Source organism: Aethalodelphis obliquidens, unplaced genomic scaffold (genome assembly GCF_003676395.1).
Source record: "Aethalodelphis obliquidens isolate GAN/ISIS:26980383/991018 unplaced genomic scaffold, ASM367639v1 scaffold8, whole genome shotgun sequence".
Taxonomy (NCBI): Eukaryota; Metazoa; Chordata; class Mammalia; order Artiodactyla; family Delphinidae; genus Aethalodelphis; species Aethalodelphis obliquidens.
Genome location: NW_020837952.1, coordinates 19,613,746 through 19,635,304, shown reverse-complemented (window position 1 = coordinate 19,635,304; position 21,559 = coordinate 19,613,746).

The window sequence follows — 21,559 nt, the reverse complement described above, 5'->3', positions numbered from 1 at the left end:
CTCTGGACCTGGGCGGGACTTTAGAGATAGTCTCCCAGGTTTTTCAGTTGAAGAAATTGAGGCTGTCAGAGATTAATGGTTTGCCAAAGTCATGAGCTGCTTTATGGCTGAATAGAGACTTCATTAGAGATACGTGTCTTAGTCAGCTGTGCTACACTATCATCTGAAAGCGATCACTCCCCTCTCTAAACTACAGCATGTATTAACTGTTCAGTTTGATTCTCTCGCCTCAGTTTGACTAATCTGTCTTTCAGGGCTTATCCCACATCACACATCACTTATTAAGATTCCCCCAACATTGCTGCCACTCGTTGATCCCTACCTTGCCTGAACCCTTACAACAGTCAGACTAAAAACTTGGTTTTAGCGCTTAACTATACAAGGTAGTGCCATGAAGGAAGCATAGACTTTGCTGACAGCCAAGAGAATGCTGGAGTTCTCTCAGGATAAATTGACCAGCTGAAGAAATCAGACCAGTATTGACAGTTGGGAATCTCCATTGAAATGACCCAACCATGTCATTCTACCACGAAGAACAAAGATCAACAAGCCCCATCTATATACCTAAAACTTCCAATCAGCTTTTCATTCCAGTCTCTTACATATGAACAGAGAACCATGGATCACTCCACATTTGAAGAAAATCTTTAAGCAGAAAGGCAGAGACTAAAATAAACAAATCAACAGCAAGCAATTAAAGACAAACAATGCAGAGAACAGAAGAAAATGTTTTAATTATAATTAATTCCTTTAGAGAGATGAGAGAAAACTTTGCATCCATGGAAAAATAAAATGTCAGGACTTCCCTGGTGGCGCAGTGGTTAAGAATCCACCTTCCCACGCAGGGGACACAGGTTTGATCCCTGGTCCGGGAAGATCCCACATGCCGCAGAGCAACTAAGCCCGTGTGCAGCAACTACTGAAGCCCATGCACTCTAGGGCCCTTGCTCCGCAACAAGAGAGGCCACCGCAATGAGAAGCCCGTGTACTGCAACAAGGAGTAGCCTCTGCTCACCTCAAATAGAGAAAGCCCGCATGCAGCGCCAAAAACCCAACTCAGCCAAAAAAAAAAAAGGCCATGTAAAGGAATATTTACAGGACCAAAATGAGCTCTTAGAAATTAAAAACATGATAACATAAATGAAAAAGTCCATAAGTGGATTGAAAGATAAACCAAGGAAATGTCCCAGATAGTAGAACAAAAAGACAAAGCTATGAAAATAAGAGAGAAAAGTTAAGAAAATTAGTGGATTAGAACAGGATATCTAACATCCAAATAAAGGAGAGAGAGCAGAGGATATGGAGGAAAGGAAAATATTAAACAAAATAATCAAAAAAATTTCTCAGAAACGTCAGATGTGCATTTTCAAACTGTATCAGCGCACTAAGTGCCCAGCATAGTGGAAAAGAAGACCAACAGCAAGGGACATAATTGTGACATTTCAGAACAATGGGAATCAAAAGAAGATCGTAAAAACTTGCACGGTGGGGTGGGGGGAGCAGAGGGGGAACCATGGTGCATGAAAAGGACAAGAATAAATATATCTTTGAACTTGCCAGTAAAAGCACTGGAAGCTGTAGGACAATGGAGTAAACGATTTGAATATTTTTAACCTAGAATGTTATACTCAACCAAATAATCAAGTGTGAGAGCAAAATAATTCATTTTCAGACACACAAGTTCAAAAAAATTGTATCTCTTACACACCCTTTCTCAGAAAGCAAATGGAGGCTGTGTCACACCAAAACAAGGCAGTTAATTACAAGAGAGCAACATGGAATCTCGAAAACAGGAAACAAACACAGGGGTCTAATGCAAAAGAGGACATTTCTGTTGGGAATGTGAAATGGTACAGCTACTGTAGAAAACTGTATGGCAGTTCCTTAAAAAATTAAGCAGAATTGCCATATGATCCAGCAATTTCACTTCTAGATATATTTTCAGAATAATTGAAAGCAGAGACAGGTATTTGCACACAAATATTCATAGCATTATTCACAATAGCCAAAAGGTTGAAACAACCTAAAAATTCATCAACAGCTGAATGGATAAACAAAATGTCATGTATACATACAATGGAATGTTAGTCTTAAAAAGGAATGAAATTCTGATACATACTACAACATGGATAAACCTTGAAAATATTATGCTAAGTGAAACAAGCCAGCCACAAAATGGCAAATACTATATGATTCTACTTATATGCGGTACCTAGAAGAGTCAGATTTATAATTACAGAAGGTAGCATAGTGGTCTAGGGGTGGGGGGCTGGTGAGGGAGAATAAGAATCATTGTTTAAATGGTGCAGTGTTTCACTTTGGGGTGATGAGATGTACAGTGGTGATGGTTGCACAGAAATGTGAATGTACTTAATGCCACTGAATTGTACATTTTTAAATGGCTGAAATAATAAATTTTATGTTATGTTTTTTATAGCACAATTTTTTAAATAATTAGAAAAAATAGGAGAAAAAAATTCAGGATATAGGATTAACAGAATTCTTGGACTTGACATCAAAATCATGATCCATAAAGAAAACGTCAATAAATTTGGACTTTATCAAAATTTAAAACTTTTGCTCTGTAAAAGACTCTGTGAAAAGGATGAAGAAACAAGCTACAGACAGGGTAAAACATTTGCAAACCACATATCCCAAAGGACAAATACCTAGAATATATAAAGGACTCCCAAAACTTGACATTAAAGAAACAGTGTAATTAGAAAATGGGTAAAAGAGATTGTATTATTTTTCTATTGCTATTGTAACAAATTACCACAATAGTTGCTGAAAAAAACCACATTTTTATTTTCTTATAGTTAGATATCACAGGTCTCACTAGTCTAAGATCAAGGTGTCAGCAGGATGAATACAGCTCTTTCTGGAGGCTCTTAAAGGAGAATCTATTTCCTTGCCTTTCCAGCTTCTAGTGGTCACCCGTATTCCTTGGCTCATGGCCCCCTATTTCCATCTTCAAAGCTAGCAATATTCCATCTCTCTGCAATCTCTGCATCTCTAATCTTTCTTCCTTAGTCACATCTCCCCCTGAAAGGTTCTCCGTGTAAGGACTCATGGGATTAGATTAAGCCCACCTGTATAATTCTTGACAGTCTCCCCATCACAAGGTCCATACCTTTAATCACATCAGCAAAGTACCTTCGCTGTGTAAAGTAGCGTATTCTTGAGGTTCTGGGGACTAGGGCATATCTTTGGGAGGCAGTTGTTCTTCCTATCACACACATCAACAGACATTTCACTAAAGAAGAAATAAAGATGGCAAAATGAGCACCTAAAAGATGATCAACTTCATTAATCATTAGGGAAATGCAATCTAAAGCCATAATGAGGTATCACTACATACTTATTAAAATGGCTAAAATAAAAAATAGTGGTAACACCAAACCTTATAAGGAGGTGGAGAAACTGGATCACTAATACATTGCTGGTGGGAATATAAAATGGTACAATCACTCTGGAAAATACTTTGACAGTTTCTTATAAAACTAAACATACACTTACCATATGACCCAGCAATTGCACCCTTGGGCGTTTATCCCAGGGAAATGAAAACTATGCACATACAAAAACGTGTACATTGGACTTCCCTGGCGGCGCAGTGGTTGAGAATTCGCCTGCCAATGTGGGGGACATAGGTTCGATCCCTGGTCCGGGAAGATCCCACATGCCACGGAGCAACTAAGCCCGTGCAACACAACTACTGAACCTGCACTGTAGAGCCTGTGTGCCACAAGTACTTAGCCCACATGCCTAGAGCCCATGTTAGCAACGAGAAAAGCCACCACAATAAGAAGCCCACGCACCGCAATGAAGAGTAGCCCCCGCTCACTGCAACTAGAGAAAGCCTGCGCACAGCAATGGAGACCCAACGCAGCCAAAAATAAAATTTAAAATAAACTAAAAACTTGTACATTAATATTCATGGAAGCCTTATTTGTAATAGCCAAAGCTGGAAACATCCCAAGTGTCCTTTAACAGATGAATGATGAAACAAACAGTGGCATATCCATACCATGGAATACTACACAGCAATAAAAATGAATGAACTATTGATATATGCAACAACTTGAATGGATCAAGAGAATTATGCTGAATGAAAAAAAAATCAATCCCAAAATGGTTACATGCTACATGATTCCATCTATATAATATTCTTGAAATAGCAAAATTATAGATATGGAAAATAGATTAGTATTTCCAGGGGTTAGTGATTAGGGAGGAAGGAAAAAGGGATGGGAGTAGCTATAAAGGGATAGCACAAGGAAGCTTTGTGGTGATGGAACAGTTCTGTTATCTTGGTCATAGTGATAGTTACATGAATCTACATGTGATAAAGTTGCATACTCTAGTCACTATTCACACACGTATACAAATAAGTGCATGTACAACTGGTGAAATCTAGTACATTCTGTGGATTGTATCAAAGTCAGTTTCCTAGTTCTGATATTGTACTACAGTTATATAAAATATTATCATTGGGAAAAAGTGGGTGAAAGGTATATGGAAATTCCCTGTACGATTTATTGCAAATTTCCAAAGTTTATATGTATATTAGATATTTTTTAATTCAGTTGTATATTTTCACAGGTATATCAGTTAGGATGCCTTTGGCTGCAAGTAGCAAACAATTCAAATAAAAATGTATAAAATAAGTGGATTTTGTTTTGTCTTACATAGCAAAAATTCAAAAGATAATCAGGGTTGATTAACTCACCACCTCAACTTGGTCATCAAAGACCCAGCCTCTTGCTGTATTTCTGCTCTTTCATTTTCAGAATGTTGACTTTTGTCCTAAAACTGTCCACTGAATCTCAAAATGGCTACAGCAGTCCCATTAATCACATCTTTCTACAAAAACATGCAAAGGCCAGAAGAAAGTTTCTTTCACGGATTCCTTTTTTAAGGCTAATGAAAAGACCTCAGGAGTTGTCCTCTCAAACCATATTGGCCAGAATTGCATCTCATTCTCATTCCTAAATTGTATGGCTCTGGAAATGTAGTAGGGACCTGAATATACGGCTTTCAATATCAGAAAGCAGTTAGCAACCAGTTAGCAGTTCCCTTTAAAAGAAAAAGGGAAAAATGGCTGTTGGGTAGACAGCCTATATGTCTGCAACACCATATGTACAGCTGGGATTGAAAAATTTGTTTAACCCTTAGGCAATTGAAAAGTAATAGCTCTATAGTTATCCATTATATCTAAGGCCACTGTCATCTCCCCCATGAATAACTGCAACAACTGCCTTGTACTCCCTCCCTAAAATATTGTTCCCTTCTAATCCTTTCCCCCCAATGAAGCTCAGTGATCTTCTTAATCTTCTTTTTTTTTATTATTTATTTATTTTGGCTGCACTGCTGGGTCTTCGTTGCAGCGCACATGCTTCTCTAGTTGCAGCACCCGGGCTCTAGTTGCTGCGTGCAGGCTCTAGAGCATGCGGGCTCAGTAGTTGCAGTGCGTGGGCTTAGTTGCAATATGTAGGATCTTAGTTCCCCAATCAGGGATTGAACCCAGGACCACTGCGTTGGGAGAGTCTTAACCACTGTACCACCAGGGAAGTCCCAATCTTCTTAATCTTAAACTTCTAATGACCCCAAGCTATTTAGGTTCTCTGAACCCTATGCTATTTCTTCCTTTGCTGATGGCTGGCATGTCCTTGCTTTCCATTTCCAAACCTATGCATTTCAACTAGGAAATGGCTCCTCATCCTTTAAGAGTCAACCAGGATATCAATCTTTCTCCTGGAAGGCTTCTCCACAATTCTTCGTCATAGCAGTGATAGGGAAAAGAGTCTCTACTAATAGAATTGTAAGAGGGAGCTAGAAAAGCAATAAAGAGCAATTGAAAAACTAATAAACAAAAACTTCAAACCCGAGGCATGGTTATATATAAGGAGTTTGTGAGTGTCAATTGTTTGTATCTCAGTGACAGCCTGTACATACCATAATTTTTTCTCTGATGTTATGATGCTTTGGAAATGAAAGACCTGTTACATGTATATATATATACATATATATTGAAAGACCTGTTAGGCAAACAATAAAAAATAGCTTCCCAAACTGCTGATTATTCATAAAATGTTTCCATTTATTTCAGAATCATAACATTGCTAACTATTGAGAAATGGAGTTATTGTTGAAGCCTGAGGAGGTATTCTTGTTTTCTCCTGTCAAGGCACATATTACCCAGTATCAAATGTTTCCTTCTCAGCTTCATTGCTAACCCACTCACATTTTTCTCTCCTTTAATGTGTCATGGAGCTTCATGCTGTTAAATGCTTTAAAAAAAACTATTTATAAAATGAAGAAAGAAAACAGGAAATTTATAAGCTATTTGGGGAGAAAAAGGAATATCAATGTAACTAATAATCATTTAAATTACATTGGTATGAATCTACAGCATTTCTCTTTTGTACTCTGATGAAGCTAATGGAAAACAAAACTAGCAAATTCAAATATATGCATAAATTGAGCCCTTGAAAATAACAGTTGTTACAGTCTACTATTCCATCCAAAGTTCCAGGGGGTATGCTTCTCTACAAAAGGTGTTAAGGCGTTATATGTGGATGTTCCCTACAAACAGCATGTGTGTGCATAATTAGTGTACTTTCTCTTACTTCATGCCCCCAACCTTGAGTCAATATTAAACATTAAGAAAAGACATACAGTATACATGGAACCTGATTCAATTAGCAGATAGATTCAGGAATCATACCTTCTAATCCTGTTATTGGGATTTAAGAATGTTTGGAGCCAACTACTTAAGTGAACTATTTGGTTTCCTTACCTGTTAAGGGCATAAAGGATAAAAGAGAAAAAACAAAAAGCCCTAAAGATCTACAGTGCAGATTCTAAACCAAACACCAAACTCCTAGGAGTGTAAGAAGAATTCCACTTTCTCCTTTAAGCAATTTGTATTGTCTGAAATTTTAAAAGTCAGTTTATTTTCCCCCCTCATTGTTAGAAAGTTCTTGTATTATACTGAAATTGGATTTCCTGGTATCAGTGGAGGCTGGTAATATATGAGGGCAATCTCGGGTAAATCCTTACCAGCAATATGACTCCGGGCAAGTGATTTAATCTTCTGATATTTGTTCCGCCAGCCTGTCAGTAGTTTAATCTGACAGTGCAATGATATATAAGATCCTGAACTTGTGTTCCTATGAATCAGAAGCCTTGCAGCTTAACTGGAACAGAGCCACCAGATGCCACACAAACCAGTAGGAAGTCCAAACTAGAAATCTGGATGAATTGCTGGAGGCCAAGCATGGACCAGCTCCAGAGTGTGAACCTTCTGGGGGCTGTAGCCATAGGCGGGGGTTACCATCTTCCTGCTGACTTCTTGTAAGAACCCCACCAGGCTCCCATAGCATTGGAGGATTGGGAGAATCCAGAGAAAGCCACCCCTCTCTACGACACTGGCTCTATATTACTTTCAAAATCATCAAATAATCAGAATATTTTAAAGACACTATGCCTGGTGATTCTGTATGTATCTTTTTTTAATGAGGAGAATCAAGAAATTCAAGCCTCCAAACACTCCCTTTATTCTATACAAAAAAAAAAATTTGAATATTTTACTTGAAGAGTTGGATATCATAGTAAAAATTTCCAAATAATTGATTTAGTTCTTCAGATATTCACTACTCATATTTTCTTAGTGCCTATTCTGTTAATATGCTGTGCTAGGAACCATGGGAATCAAGAACACATGGGAGAAGCCCTGAAGAGGATCATTTAGGAACAGACTCAAGAGAAGGGCCGCCACTTAACTGTTGTGTAACATTTGACAAATCAACCAATCTCTAAGTTAGGGGTTACAGTAAAACACAGGGACTGAGTTAGATGATTTCTCCATCCCTGTGTTAGATTGCAAAAATACCCACAATTATCTATCCCTTCCTGTATGCATGCCTTTTTACAAGGTCTCTTTGCAGCTCCTGGAATCAAAAGGTGGAATATATTTCCTTACCCCTTGAATCTGAGCTACACTTGGGACTTGCTTTGGCAAGGAACGAAGAGCACTAGAAATTTATCTTTTGTATATAGGGTTTCAAAAAAAGAGGAAACGTATCCTTCTGAACTCCTCAAAGCACCGTAAGACCTATTACTAAAGCAAAGCTATAACTAGCAGTTACTTCAGTAAGGGAGACCACTACCTGATAGAATCTTAGCAGTGTGTCAGAAGGAGGAAGTCAGAAACGGAATATTTATAGGACTTTGGATTCTGAGTTCAAGTGGTTTAAAATGGGTCTTTCAAGGCAAAGAGCTGATTGGGATCAGGCAAATTTGCGATATAATTGTTCAAAATTTAGTGGACAAAGAGAAGGGAGGATATTGAAGTGATTCTTGTGACTTGTCATAAGTATAAATTGTTGTAAATACTTGAAAGCTAATTGCAGAAGTGAGCAGTCTACTGTCTCAGATAAACTGATCTGTGGGGTTTTCTGAAGTGAAATTATTTATTGTTTACAGCAGTATCCATTCCAGGCAAAATTTCCTCAAATAGCTAAGTCAATTTGACAAAGGTGGTGTACAATCTTATCTAAGTCATATTTCCACAGATTCTGAATTCTTAATCCATTTCAACTTTATGGGCATAAAATTATTGATAATATCTTCTTGTTATCTTTTATATTTCTAATGTAACTATAGTTATATTTTATCATTCATTATATTACTTATATGTGCTTTCCTTTTTCCTTGAAAAAATTTCCAGAAGTTTTTCTATTTTAAGATTTTCATAGAACTAATTTCTGAACTTGTTTTTTCTGTTTATGGTATCTTGGTTTTCTCTTTCATTGAATTCTGCTTTTATATTTTTAATCTCCTTCCTTCTACTCGCTTTGGGATTTATTCTGTTGTTCCTTTTCTAATTTCTTAAGTTTAAACTTTATCTTATTACTATTCAGCCTTGTCTCTTTTCTAGTACAAACCTTAAATCCATAAATCCTAAAAGAACCACTTCTGCTGCATTTCATGAGTTTTGGTATGTAGTATTTTCATTTATCATTCAACTCTAAGTATTTTTTAGTTTACAATATGATTTCTTCTTTGACCCATAATTATTTTACATGTGTTTTTTAAATTTTCATATTGTTGGGTATTTTATTTTTATTCATACTTTCTTCCAGCATTATTTAGATATAATTGACATATAACATTGTGTAAGTTTAAGATGTATGTGTTGATTTGATACATATATATTGCAAAATGGTTACGACAGTAGCATTAGTTAATACCTCACATCACCTCATGTAGTAGCCATTTTTTTGTGGTGAGAACATTTAAGATCTACTTTCTCAGCAACTTTCAATTATATAAAAGTGTTAACTATAGTTAACTGTATTGTTAACTATAATCACCACATTGCATGTTAGATTCCCAGAATTTATCCATCTTTTAACTGGAAGTTTGAAGCTGTTGACCTAAAATCTCTCCAATTCCCCCAACTTCCAGCCCCCAGAAACAACCATTCTACTCTGTTTCTAAGAGTGTGGCTATTTTAGATTCCACATATAAGTGATATCATATAGTATTTGTCTTTGTCTGGCTTACTTCACTTGGCATAATGTCTTCAGGGTCCATCCATGCTGTCACAAATGGCAGTATTTCCTTCTTTCTCATGGATGTATATTTATATCCCCATATCTTCTTTATCCATTAAACTCTAGATAGACAGTTAGGTTGTTTCCAAATTTTACCTATTGTGAATAATGCTGCATTGACCGTGGAAGTGCAGATATCTCTTCAACATACTGATTTCATTTCCTTTGGAGATATACCCCGAAGTGAGATTGCTGGATCAAATGTAGTTTATTTTTAATTTTTTGAGGAACCTCCATACACTTTTCCATAGTAGCTGTACCAATTTACATTCCAACAACAGTGCACAAGGGTTCCCTTTTCTCCACATCCTCGCCAACACTTGCTATCTCTTGTCATTTTGATGACAGCCATTCAAACAGGTGTGAGGCAATATCTTATTGTGCTTTTGATTTGTATTCTCCTGATGATTGGTGGTGTGGAGCATCTTTTGATCAATGATGTTGTACATCTTTTCATGTACTTGTTGGCTGTTTGTTTTCTTTGGAAAATGTCCGTTTAGTTCCTCAGCCCATTTTTTAATCAGATTGGATTTTTTTCCTATAGAGCTGTATGAGTTATTTATATATTTTGGATATTAACCCCTTATGAAATATATAATTTACAAATATTTTCTCCCATTCCATAGGTTGGGAATTTTGTTGATTGTTTCCTTTGCTGTGCAGAAGCTTTTTAGTTTGATGTAGTCCCCACTTGTCTATTTTTGCTTTTGTTGCTTGTACTCTTGGAGCCATATCCAAAAAATCCTTGCCAAGACCAACAATAAGGAGATTTTCCCTATGTTTTCTTCTAGGAGTTTTATAGTTTCAGGTCTTATAGTTACATATTTAATTCATTTAAAGTTAGTTTTTGTGAGTAGTGTAAGATAGGGGCTCAGTTTATTTCTTTTGCATATGAATACCCAGTTTTCCCAACATCATTTATTAAATTGACTATCCTCTGCCCATTGAGTATTCTTGGCTTGCTTGTCAAATATTAGTTGACCGTATATGTGTGGGTTTATTTCTGGGCTCTCTGATTCTATTCCATTCATCTACGTGTTGATTTTTATGCCAGTACCACACTGTCTTGGTTTCTATAGCTTTGTATTATAGTTTGTAATCAGACGAGATCGGGCATGTTCAGGGTGGTATGGTCATAGACTACAGTGTTTAATCAGGAAGTGTGAGGCTTCCAGCTTTGTTCTTCTTTTTCAGAATTGCTTTGGCTATTTGGGATCTTTTGTGGTTCCATAAAAATTTTAGGATTGTTTTTTCTATTTCTGTGAAAAATGATACTGGGATTTTGATAGGGATTGCATTGAGTTTATATGTGGCTTTGGGTAGTGTGAGCATTTTAACAGTGTTAATTCTTTCAGTCTATGAACACAGTATGTCTTTCCATTTACTTGTATCTCCTTCAATTTTTTTCATCAAAGTCCTGTAGAAAAACAAATTAAGCCCAAAGTTAGTGGAAGGAAAGAAATAACGTATCAGAGCAAAAATAGATAAAATAGAAAATATGAGCAAAACTAGGAGATAGTTTTTTGAAAAAACCAACAAAATAGCCAATCCCTTAGCTAGACTAAGAAAAAAAGAAAGAAGACTCAAATAAATAAAATCAAAAAGGAAAGAAGAAACATTACAACTGATGCTTCAGAAATAAAAAGATCATAAGACAATTATAAACAATTATATACCAAAAAATTGTTTAACATAGAAGAAATCAATAAATTCCTAGAAACATACAACCTACCAAGATTAAATCTTGAAGAAATAGAAAGTCTGAACAGATCTATAACTAGTAAGAAGATTGAATCAAAAACCTCCCAATAAAGAAAAGCTTAGAACCACATGGCTTCAATGGTGAATTCTACCAATACTTAAAGAAGAACAATGCCAATCTATCTCAAACAATTCCAAAAAATTGAAGAAGAGGGAGCACTTCCAAACTCATGTTATTAGGCCATGATACCAAAGCCAGACAAAGATACCACAAGAAAAGAAAACTACAGGCCAATATCCCTGATGAATATAGACACAAAAATCCTCCACAAAATACTATCCAGTACATGAAAAGAATCATACACCATGATCAAGCACTGGCTCAACATACGAAAATCAGTTAATGTGATACACCACAGTATCAGAATAAATGATAAAAATCACATGATTGTCTCAATTGAGGAATAAGAAGTATTTAACAAAATTCAATACACTTTCATAATAAAATCTCTCAACAAACTAGAAATAAGGAAATTACATCAACATAATAAAAGCCATAAATTAGAAGCCCACAGATAACATTATACACAATGGTAAAAAACAAAGCTTTTCCTCTAAGATCAGGCGCAAGGTACGGATGCCCACTTTTATTCAACATAGTACTGGAATAGTGAGAGCAATAGGCAAGAAAAAGAAATAAAAGTCGTCAAAACTGGAAAGGAAAAAGTAAAATTGTCCCCGTTTGAAAACAATATAATCTTATACTTAGAAAACTCTAAGCACTCCATAAAAAAACTTAGAACTATTAAATGAATTAAGTAACATTACAGGATACAAAATGAACACATAAAAATCAGTTGTGCTTCTATACACTAACAACAAACTATCTGAAAAAAAAATAGGAGACAATCGCATTTACAGTAGCATCAAAATGAATAAAGTGCCTAGGAATAAACTAAACTAAGGAGGTGAATGATTTGCATACTGAAAACTACAAAATATTGATGAAAGAAATTAAACAAGACACAAATAAATGGAAAGCTATGCCATGTTCATTAACTGAAATACTTAATATTGTTAAAATGTTCATACTGCCCAAAGCCATATGTAGATTCAACACAATCCTTATCAAAATTCCAATGGCATTTTTTTTACAGAAATAGAAAAAAAATTCTAAAATTCATATGGAACCACAAAAGACTTCAAATAGCCAAATCAATACTGAGAAGGAAGAATGAAGCTGAAGGCCTCACACTTTCCAGTTTCAAAATATATTACAACACAAAGCTACAATAATCAAAACAGTATGGTACTGGCAAAAAGATAGACATATAGACAAATGGAACAGAATAGAGAGCTCAGAAATAAATCCACACATATAAGATCAACTCATCTTCAACAAGGTCCCAAAAATATGCAATGGGGAAAACATAGTTTCTTAAATGGTTATGGGAAAACTGGATATCCACATGCAAAAGAATGAAATTGTAGTCTTATCTTACACCATATACAAAAATTAACTCAAAATGGATTAAAGACTTTAGACATAGATGTGAAACTAACATTTTTAGAAGAATGCATAGGAGAAGAGCTTCATGACATTGGTCTTGGCAATGCTTTCATGGAAACAAAAACAAAAATAAACAAGTGGAACTACATCAGACTAAAAAGCTTCTGAACAATGAAATGTTCATTGTTCATTGTCAATGAAAAACTTCTGAAAAAGCAACGCAAACAACAGAGTGAAAAGGCAACCAATGGGATGGGAGAAAATATTTGTGAATCATATATCTGAAAAGAGGTTAATCTCTAAAATATATACGTACTAGAACTTAATATTTTTTTTAAATGACAACAAATTTTTAATGGACTTGAATAGAAAGTCCTCCAAAGAAGACATACAAAAGTCCAACAGGTATATGAGAAAATGATCATTGTTATTATTCATCAGGGAAATGCAAATTAAAACCACAATAAGATATCACCTCACACCTGGCATGATGTCTATTATCAATAAAAACCAAAAGACAACAAATGTTGGTGGAGAAATTGGAACTCTTGCACACTGTTTTTGGGAATGTAAAATGGTACAGCTGCTATGGGAAATGGTATGGAGAGTACTCAAAAAATTCAAAACAGAATTATCATATGATCCAGAAATCCCACTACTGGGTATTTATCCAAAGAATTTCAGTCAGCATCTTGAATAGATATTGTCACTCCAGTGTTCATTGCAGTGCTGTTCACAAGAGCCAAGACATGGACACAAACTAAATGTCCATCAGTAGATAAGTTGATACAGAAAATGTGGCATATACATACAATGAATACTAGTCAGCCTTAAAAAAGAAGGAAATCTGAAATATGTGACAACATGGATGAGCTTTGAGAACATTATTCTAAGTGAAGTAAGCCAGTCACAGAAAAACAAATACTTCACAATTCTACTCATATGAGTATCTAAAATAGTCAAATTCATAGAATCAAATAGTAGAATAGTGGTTGCGAGGGACTGGTGGGGTGGGGGGTAAACAGGGAGCTTTTAATCAATGGGCAAAAAGTTTCAGTCAAGCAAGAGAAATAAGCTCTAGAGATGTGACTATACAACACTGTACTTATAGTCAACAAAAATGTATACTTCAAAATTTGTCAGAGTGTAGATCTCATGTCAAATGTTGTTACCCCCCACACACACACACAAAGTAAAACAGAGGATTTGCATATTCTACAACCCAGAAGTCCCACTTCTAAATATATTCCCTAGTGAATCCTCCACGTGTATGAAGAGTCATGTGCAAGAATGTTCACTACAGCATAATTTGTAGTAGTAAAAACCTATAAACAACCTGAATGATCACCAGGGAGAGAATGTCTGTGGAATGCCATATGGCAATTCAAATGAATAAACTAGAGCATTTGTATTAGTATATTAGTATTATTTTTAAAATGTTAATTTAAAGAATATTTTTGAAATGTTTTGTTTAAAAATGTTTTCCAAAATTCCATGGCTCATTTATTTTTATGCACTGCTTGAAAATTAGTCATTTTTGTCTTTTTCATCTTTAAATGAATCCTCTTTACTTCTTACAATATCCTTCTCTTTTCATTTGTTAAGATATAATTTTATTGCTGTTATAACAGGAAGAACAATACTTGTTTCCTGCCTTGTTACACGATTGTATTTCCATTCACAAATTTGTCATGGTATATTAAAACACAAATGAGGTAGCTATAATCAATGGCAGTGGAACTCTAAAATACAATTACAGTGCTTCACAATTCGACTGGAAATGACAGATTGTAATTTGGATTACAGTGTGTTACAATTAATGCTAAATTGCCAACAGCGAATACATTTAACCTCCCTTCACACTTGTAATCAGTCAAGCATGAGATAAAGCATATCAGGGAACACAAATCATTACAAAATATAAAGTACAGGCACTTGAGAAAGAAATAATGCAATATCTATTTCTGTTAAAGTCAACTTTCATTTAATGCTTTTGTTTTGGAATGTAAAAGGCAATTCTTGTGATAAACCATTTCATCAAATATACTCACAAGAACCAGTTAATCTGAAAGAAAAAAAACTTCTAATATATTTTATGAAAATAGCTTACTCTTTACAAAGGACTAGATATAACTTATCCTTCTTTATTTTTTTTAACATCTTTATTGGAGTATAATTGCTTTAAAATGGTATGTTAGTTTCTGCTTTATAACAAAGTGGATCAGTTATACATATACATATGTCCCCATATCTCTTCCCTCTTGTGTCTCTCTCCCTCCCACCCTCCCTATCCCACCCCTCTAGGTGGTCACAAAGTACCGAGTTGATCTCCCTGTGCTATGTGGCTGCTTGCCACTAGCTATCTATTTTACGTTTGATAGTGTATATATGTCCATGCCACTTTCTCACTTTGTCCCAGCTTACCCTTCCCCATCCCCATATCCTCAAATCCATTCTCTAGTAGGTCTGTGTCTTTATTCCCGTCTTGCCCCTAGGTTCTTCAGAACTTTTGTTTTTGTTTTTTTTTTAGATTCCATATATATGTGTTAGCATACAGTATTTCTTTTCTCTTTCTGACTTACTTCACTCTGTATGACAGACTCTAGGTCCATCCACCTCACTACAAATAACTCAGTTTCATTTCTTTTTATGGCTGAGTAATATTCCATTGTATACATGTGCCACATCTTCTTTATCCATTCATCTGTTGATGGACACTTAGCTTGCTTCCATGTCCTGGCTATTGTAAATAGAGCTGCAATGAACATTTTGGTACATGACTCTTTTTGAATTATGGTTTTCTCAAGGTATATGCCCAGTAGTGGGATTGCTGGGTCATATGGTAGTTCTATTTTTAGTTTTTTAAGAAACCTCCATACTGTTCTCCATAGTGGCGCTATCAATTTACATTCCCACCAACAGTGCAAGAGGGTTCCTTTTTCTCCACACCCTCTCCAGCATTTATTGTTTCTAGATTTTTTGATGATGGCCATTCTAACGGGTGTGAGATGATATCTCATTGTACTTTTGATTTGCATTTCAATGATTAAGGATGTTGAGCATTCTTTCATGTGTTTGTTGGCAATCTGTATATCTTCTTTGGAGAAATGTCTATTTAGGCCTTCTACACATTTTTGGATTGGGTTTTTTTTTTGATATTGAGCTGCATGAGCTGCTTGTAAGTTTTGGAGATTAATTGTTTGTCATTTGCAAATATTTTCTCCCATTCTGAGGGCTGTCTTTTCATGTTGTTTATGGTTTCCTTTGCTGTGCAAAAGCTTTTAAGTTTCATTAGGTCCCATTTGTTTGTTTTTATTTCCATTTCTCTATGAGGTGGGTCAAAAAGGACCGTGCTGTGATTTATGCCATAGAGTGTTCTGCCTATGTTTTCCTCTAAGAGTTTTATAGCATCTGGCCTTACATTTAGGTCTTTAATCCATTTTGAGCTTATTTTTGTGTATGGCATTAGGGAGTGTTCTAATTTCATTCTTTTACATGTAGCTGTCCAGTTTTCCCAGCACCACTTATTGAAGAGGCTGTCTTTCCTCCACTGTATATTCTTGCCTCCTTTATCAAAGATAAGGTGACCATATGAGTGTGGGTTTATCTCTGGGCTTTCTATCCTGTTCCATTGATCTATATTTCTGTTTTTGTGCCAGTACCATACTGTCTTGATTACTGTAGCTTTGTATTATAGTCTGAAGTCAGGGAGCCTGATTCCTCCAGCTCCGTTTTTCTTTCTCAGGATTGCTTTGGCTATTCGGGGTCTTTTGTGTTTCCATACAAATTGTGAAATTTTTTGTTCTGGTTCTGTGAAAAATGCCATTGGTAGTTTGATAGGGATTGCATTGAATCTGTAGGTTGCTTTCGGTAGTAGAGTCATTTTCACAATGTTGATTCTTCCAATCCAAGAACATGGTATATCTCTCCATCTATTTGTATCATCTTTAATTTCTTTCATCAGTGTCTTATAATTTTGTGCATACAGGTCTTTCGTCTCCTTAGGTAGGTTTATTCCTAGATATTTTATTCTTTTTGTTGCAATGGTAAATGGGAGTGTTTCCTTAATGTCACTTTCAGATTTTTCATCATTAGTGTATAGGAATGCCAGAGATTTCTGTGCATTAATTTTGTATCCTGCCACTTTACCAAATTCATTGATTAGCTCTCGTAGTTTTCTGGTAGCATCCTTAGATTCTCTACGTATAGTATCATGTCATCTGCAAACAGTGACAGCTTTACTTCTTCCTTTCCTATTTGGATTCCTTTTATTTCTTTTTCTTCTCTGATTTCTGTGGCTAAAACTTCCAAAACTATGTTGAATAATAGTGGTGAGAGTGAGCAACCTTGCCTTGTTCCTGATCTTAGTGGAAATGGTTTCAGTTTTTCACCATTGAGCACGATGTTGGCCGTGGGTTTGTCATATATGGCCTTTATTATGTTGAGGAAATTTCCCTCTATGCCTACTTTCTGGAGGGTTTTTACCATAAATGGGTGTTGAATTTTGTTGAAAGCTTTCTCTGCATCTATTGAGAGCATACGGTTTTTCTCCTTCAGTTTGTTAATATGGTGTATCACATTGATTGATTTGCGTATATTGAAGAATCCTTGCATTCCTGGGATAAACCCCACTTGATCGTGGTTTATGATCCTTTTAATGTGCTGTTGGATTCTGTTTGCTAGTATTTTGTTGAGGATTTTTGCATCTATGTTCATCAGTGATATTGGCCTGTAGGGTGATGGTGGCCTTGTAGAATGAGTTTGGGAGTGTTCCTCCCTCTGCTACATTTTGGAAGAGTTTGAGAAGGATAGGTGTTAGCTCTTCTCTAAATGTTTGATAGAATTCGCTTGTGAAGCCATCTAGTCCTGGGCTTTTGTTTGTTGGAAATTTTTTATTTTTATTTTTATTTTTTTGCGGTACGCGGGCCTCTCACTGTTGTGACCTCTCCCGTTGCAGAGCACAGGCTCCGGACGCGCAGGCTCAGCGGCCATGGCTCACGGGCCCAGCCGCTCCGCGGCATGTGGGATCTTCCCGGACCGGGGCACGAACCCGTGTCCCCTGCATCGGCAGGCGGACTCTCAACCACTGTGCCACCAAGGAAGCCCTCAACACCACAACTCTTGAACTTTAGCTCTTAGTTCTGCATTTAAGGAAATTCCCCCTCCCCCACCCCCATATTTTAGAATTATAACCTTGTTAAACATTCCATAGATGAGAACTGCTTATATATGGCGATTATTTTGTAAATAATTCTACATCCAGTTAATAATTTTTTACATATTTGATTGGAAGAGGCAGCAGCACAGCTGTAGTTGTGGCAAAACAGTGAACCAAATGTTGAGGAATTAGGACTGTCAAATGTCAACCTCAAGGCAACATACCAAAGATAGGTTCTCACTAAATTAACAATGCCATACCTGACAATCTTCAATAAAGCTCATCCAGGATTATATCCTTAATAAATAAATTTCTTGTGCCATTACTGTTGGCCTTAAGATCTTTGATACGGAGGAACTACTAAATGCCACTTCTTCAGCTAAAGAACATTTTCAGGTTTAAAAACAGCAATATGGGGAGGGGGGAGCTTACATTGTATTGTTTTTGGACAAGAGGAATAACTTTCTCACCCAGGAGACAGCGAAAAGTCCTCAAAGCATCTTGTTCTTACTATATAGTTTTTCCTTTACAGGCTTTTTACATTTTGAAGGGTTGTCACTAGATCATTAGAAGTATTCACCTTTTGTGAATTAGTGCAGATGAATTAATGCAGACGAATAGAAGTTACTTCTTGATAACTGGTTCATGGAATAGTTTAAAAAAAAAACCAAAACAATGATTTCCCTCTATTTTCTTCCCAAAAGGACCAAGAAGGGACCTGGATAATTTAACTTTAAAAATACACTGTAGGGCTTCCCTGGTGGCACAGTGGTTGGGGGTCCGCCTGCCGATCGAGGGGACACGGGTTCGTGCCCCGGTCCAGGACGATCCCGCGTGCCGCGGAGCGGCTGGGCCCGTGGGCCATGGCCGCTGGGCCTGCGCATCCAGAGCCTGTGCTCCGCGGCGGGAGAGGCCACAACGGTGGGAGGCCCGCGTACCGCAAAAAAAAAAAAAAAAAAAAAAAATACACTGTAATACCAAAAATATTCTTAAAAGACACTTGGAACGATTATTAGGAAATCCTGATATTCATTAAGCTATCTTTCTGGCCTATATCTTCAATTTCAGGTAGGAAAAAGGCGACTCATACTCTCAAATTGGAAAGTGCCTTTAGAAGTACATGTTATATCATGTTATGGTCCCCAAATGAGCCTACTATGACTCAGAAATGGACTGTGTCCTGAGTTACTCTCTGGCAACAAGGCAACATCTGTCAAAGGCAAAGAAAACAATATAGATGCTTTTTTAAATGCATTTTTTTTCTAGATTAAAAAAAAAGCAGCCATGTAAACAAGCAAAAGGCATCTGTTTCTTCAGTGCTACAACAAAATCTGGAAAAGCATTTTGGACTTGAGGATTATTTAATTGCCACTTGAGGCTAGAAAACAAGTTATTTTATTTTAATTTGGCTTGAAAATGTATTATTTTGCAATACTCAAAATCAGTCTGGTCAGCTTTACGTCAAATTCACTATCAACTTCAACTACTGTCATTCTAATTACTGCACCTGACAAGTTTGACTGGTATATATCTATGTGATCAAATACAGAATGTGAACATGTGTGTTTGGCTGACCTCATATCCACAGATAAACTATCTACATCCTAGACTATGGGCAATGGTAATCAGTTCCCCATCTCCAAGCTCTCACTGTAAAGGAGGTCTGGTTCCCCTGTGTATGTTCTGGGCACTCAATTAATGAATGAAATTGATAGAACAGTCATGATGAGCAGAACATCTTTTAAATTTTTTTAAATACCATATGGAAACAATTAACAAAATCATGTAAACTTGTGCTTAACTTGCTTTCTGAATTATTTTCACTAAAAGTTAAATATGAATAAATTTGTTGTTCTGGAGCACATACATTTAACTTTGTGTCACAGCACTCACATGCTAAGCTATAGCCTTGACAGCGCAGAGAAGTACTCATAAAGTAATTGCTGAGGACACTGCAATGCTCCCCAAGCAGGAAAATATACCAAGAGAATGAGCCAACCCAGAATTACATGGGTATCAAGGACTTTGGACTTCCTCACCCCTTTTTACCAGCACCATTTCCACAGGGGGCAGAAACTGAAAATTTGATTTGACTTCCCCAGAATGCTACAGTTACTCCTTAAGCTTAATTTACGATAAACATAAAACATCTTAAGAGTCAGGTAGTTAACTTCTAGTTCAAGAAATGTTACCACTGATTTAACTTTCTTTAAAAAGGTATGATTCTGGGCTTCCCTGGTGGCACAGTGGTTAAGAATCTGCCTGCCAATGCAGGGGACACGAGTTCGGGCCCTGGTCCGGGAAGATCCCACATGCCATGGAGCAACTAAGCCCGTGTGCTATTAACTACTGAGCCTGCGCTCTAGAGCCCGAGAGCCACAACTACTGAACCCGTGTGCCACAACTACTGAAGCCCATGCACCTACAGCCCATGCTCCACAACGAGAAGCCACTGCAACAAGAAGCCACTGCAATGAGAAGCCTGCACACCTCAATGAAGAGTAGCCCCCGCTCGCCGCAACTAGAGAAAGCCCGCGTGCAGCAACGAAGACCCAACACAGCCAAAAATAAATAAATAAATAAAACTAATTTAAAAAAAAAAAGGTATGATTCAGGTTTGTTCTTGGAAAGTTGGTCAGTTGATTGAGGACAGAATTTGACATAGGGTAGAAATTGCTTTCAGGGAATTGAAATTTTATAAAGGCCAAATATAAATTAAAACATTTATATATGAGATACAGACACATACCAAATTGTTAACAATCCCTCTAAAGAGGGATGTGAGATGGTGGGGAGACATCTGAAGAGGGACTTTCATTTTTTATTATATATTAAAGGCACAGATCAAACAAGTCTTAATTTTTGGTAGCATGAAGTCTTGTGTTACGTAACTGCTCAAAGTTGTATAAAGACTCGTTTTAGTTTGCCCTGTCCTCTTTTCCTATCAACTATACCTTCCCTCTTTTTCCTTCTTCCCTCAAGTAAAAACCTATTCTGAATAAAGAAAAATCTGCTAAATTCCTGAATTTTATATATTAGTCAGTCAACAGGGGGCCAAAAGTAAAATACTTCAAATGAATTGTAGGCAGATGCCTTTCTAATTTCCTGACTCACATGCTTAAGAGACCCTGGCTCTGTCTAAGGTAAGCACTGGCTGGCATTTAAATTCTATGATTCCAGTGAACTCCACCTAATTGACCAGATTCCTTTGGGGAAGTTTTTTTTTTTCTTTTAGGCCACGTGGCATGTGGGACCCCAGTTCCCTCACCAAGGATCGAACCCATGCCCCGTGCCTTGGGAGCATGGACTCCTAACCAATGGACAGCCAGGGAAGTTCCTGGGGAAGGTTTTATGGAGAGTCAGAAGTTATATAAAAAGACAAAATACACCCAAAGAGATTTGGGAGAAATGAAAGTGTATATATTCACATAAGAGCTCCTAGACATATTGGTAAGAAAAAAAGCAAGTTGCAAAACATATGCATAGTAAGACACAATTTATGTAAAAATTTTAAATGCACAAAATTATGTATTTCTATAGGTAAATATATATGTATATAAATGCATA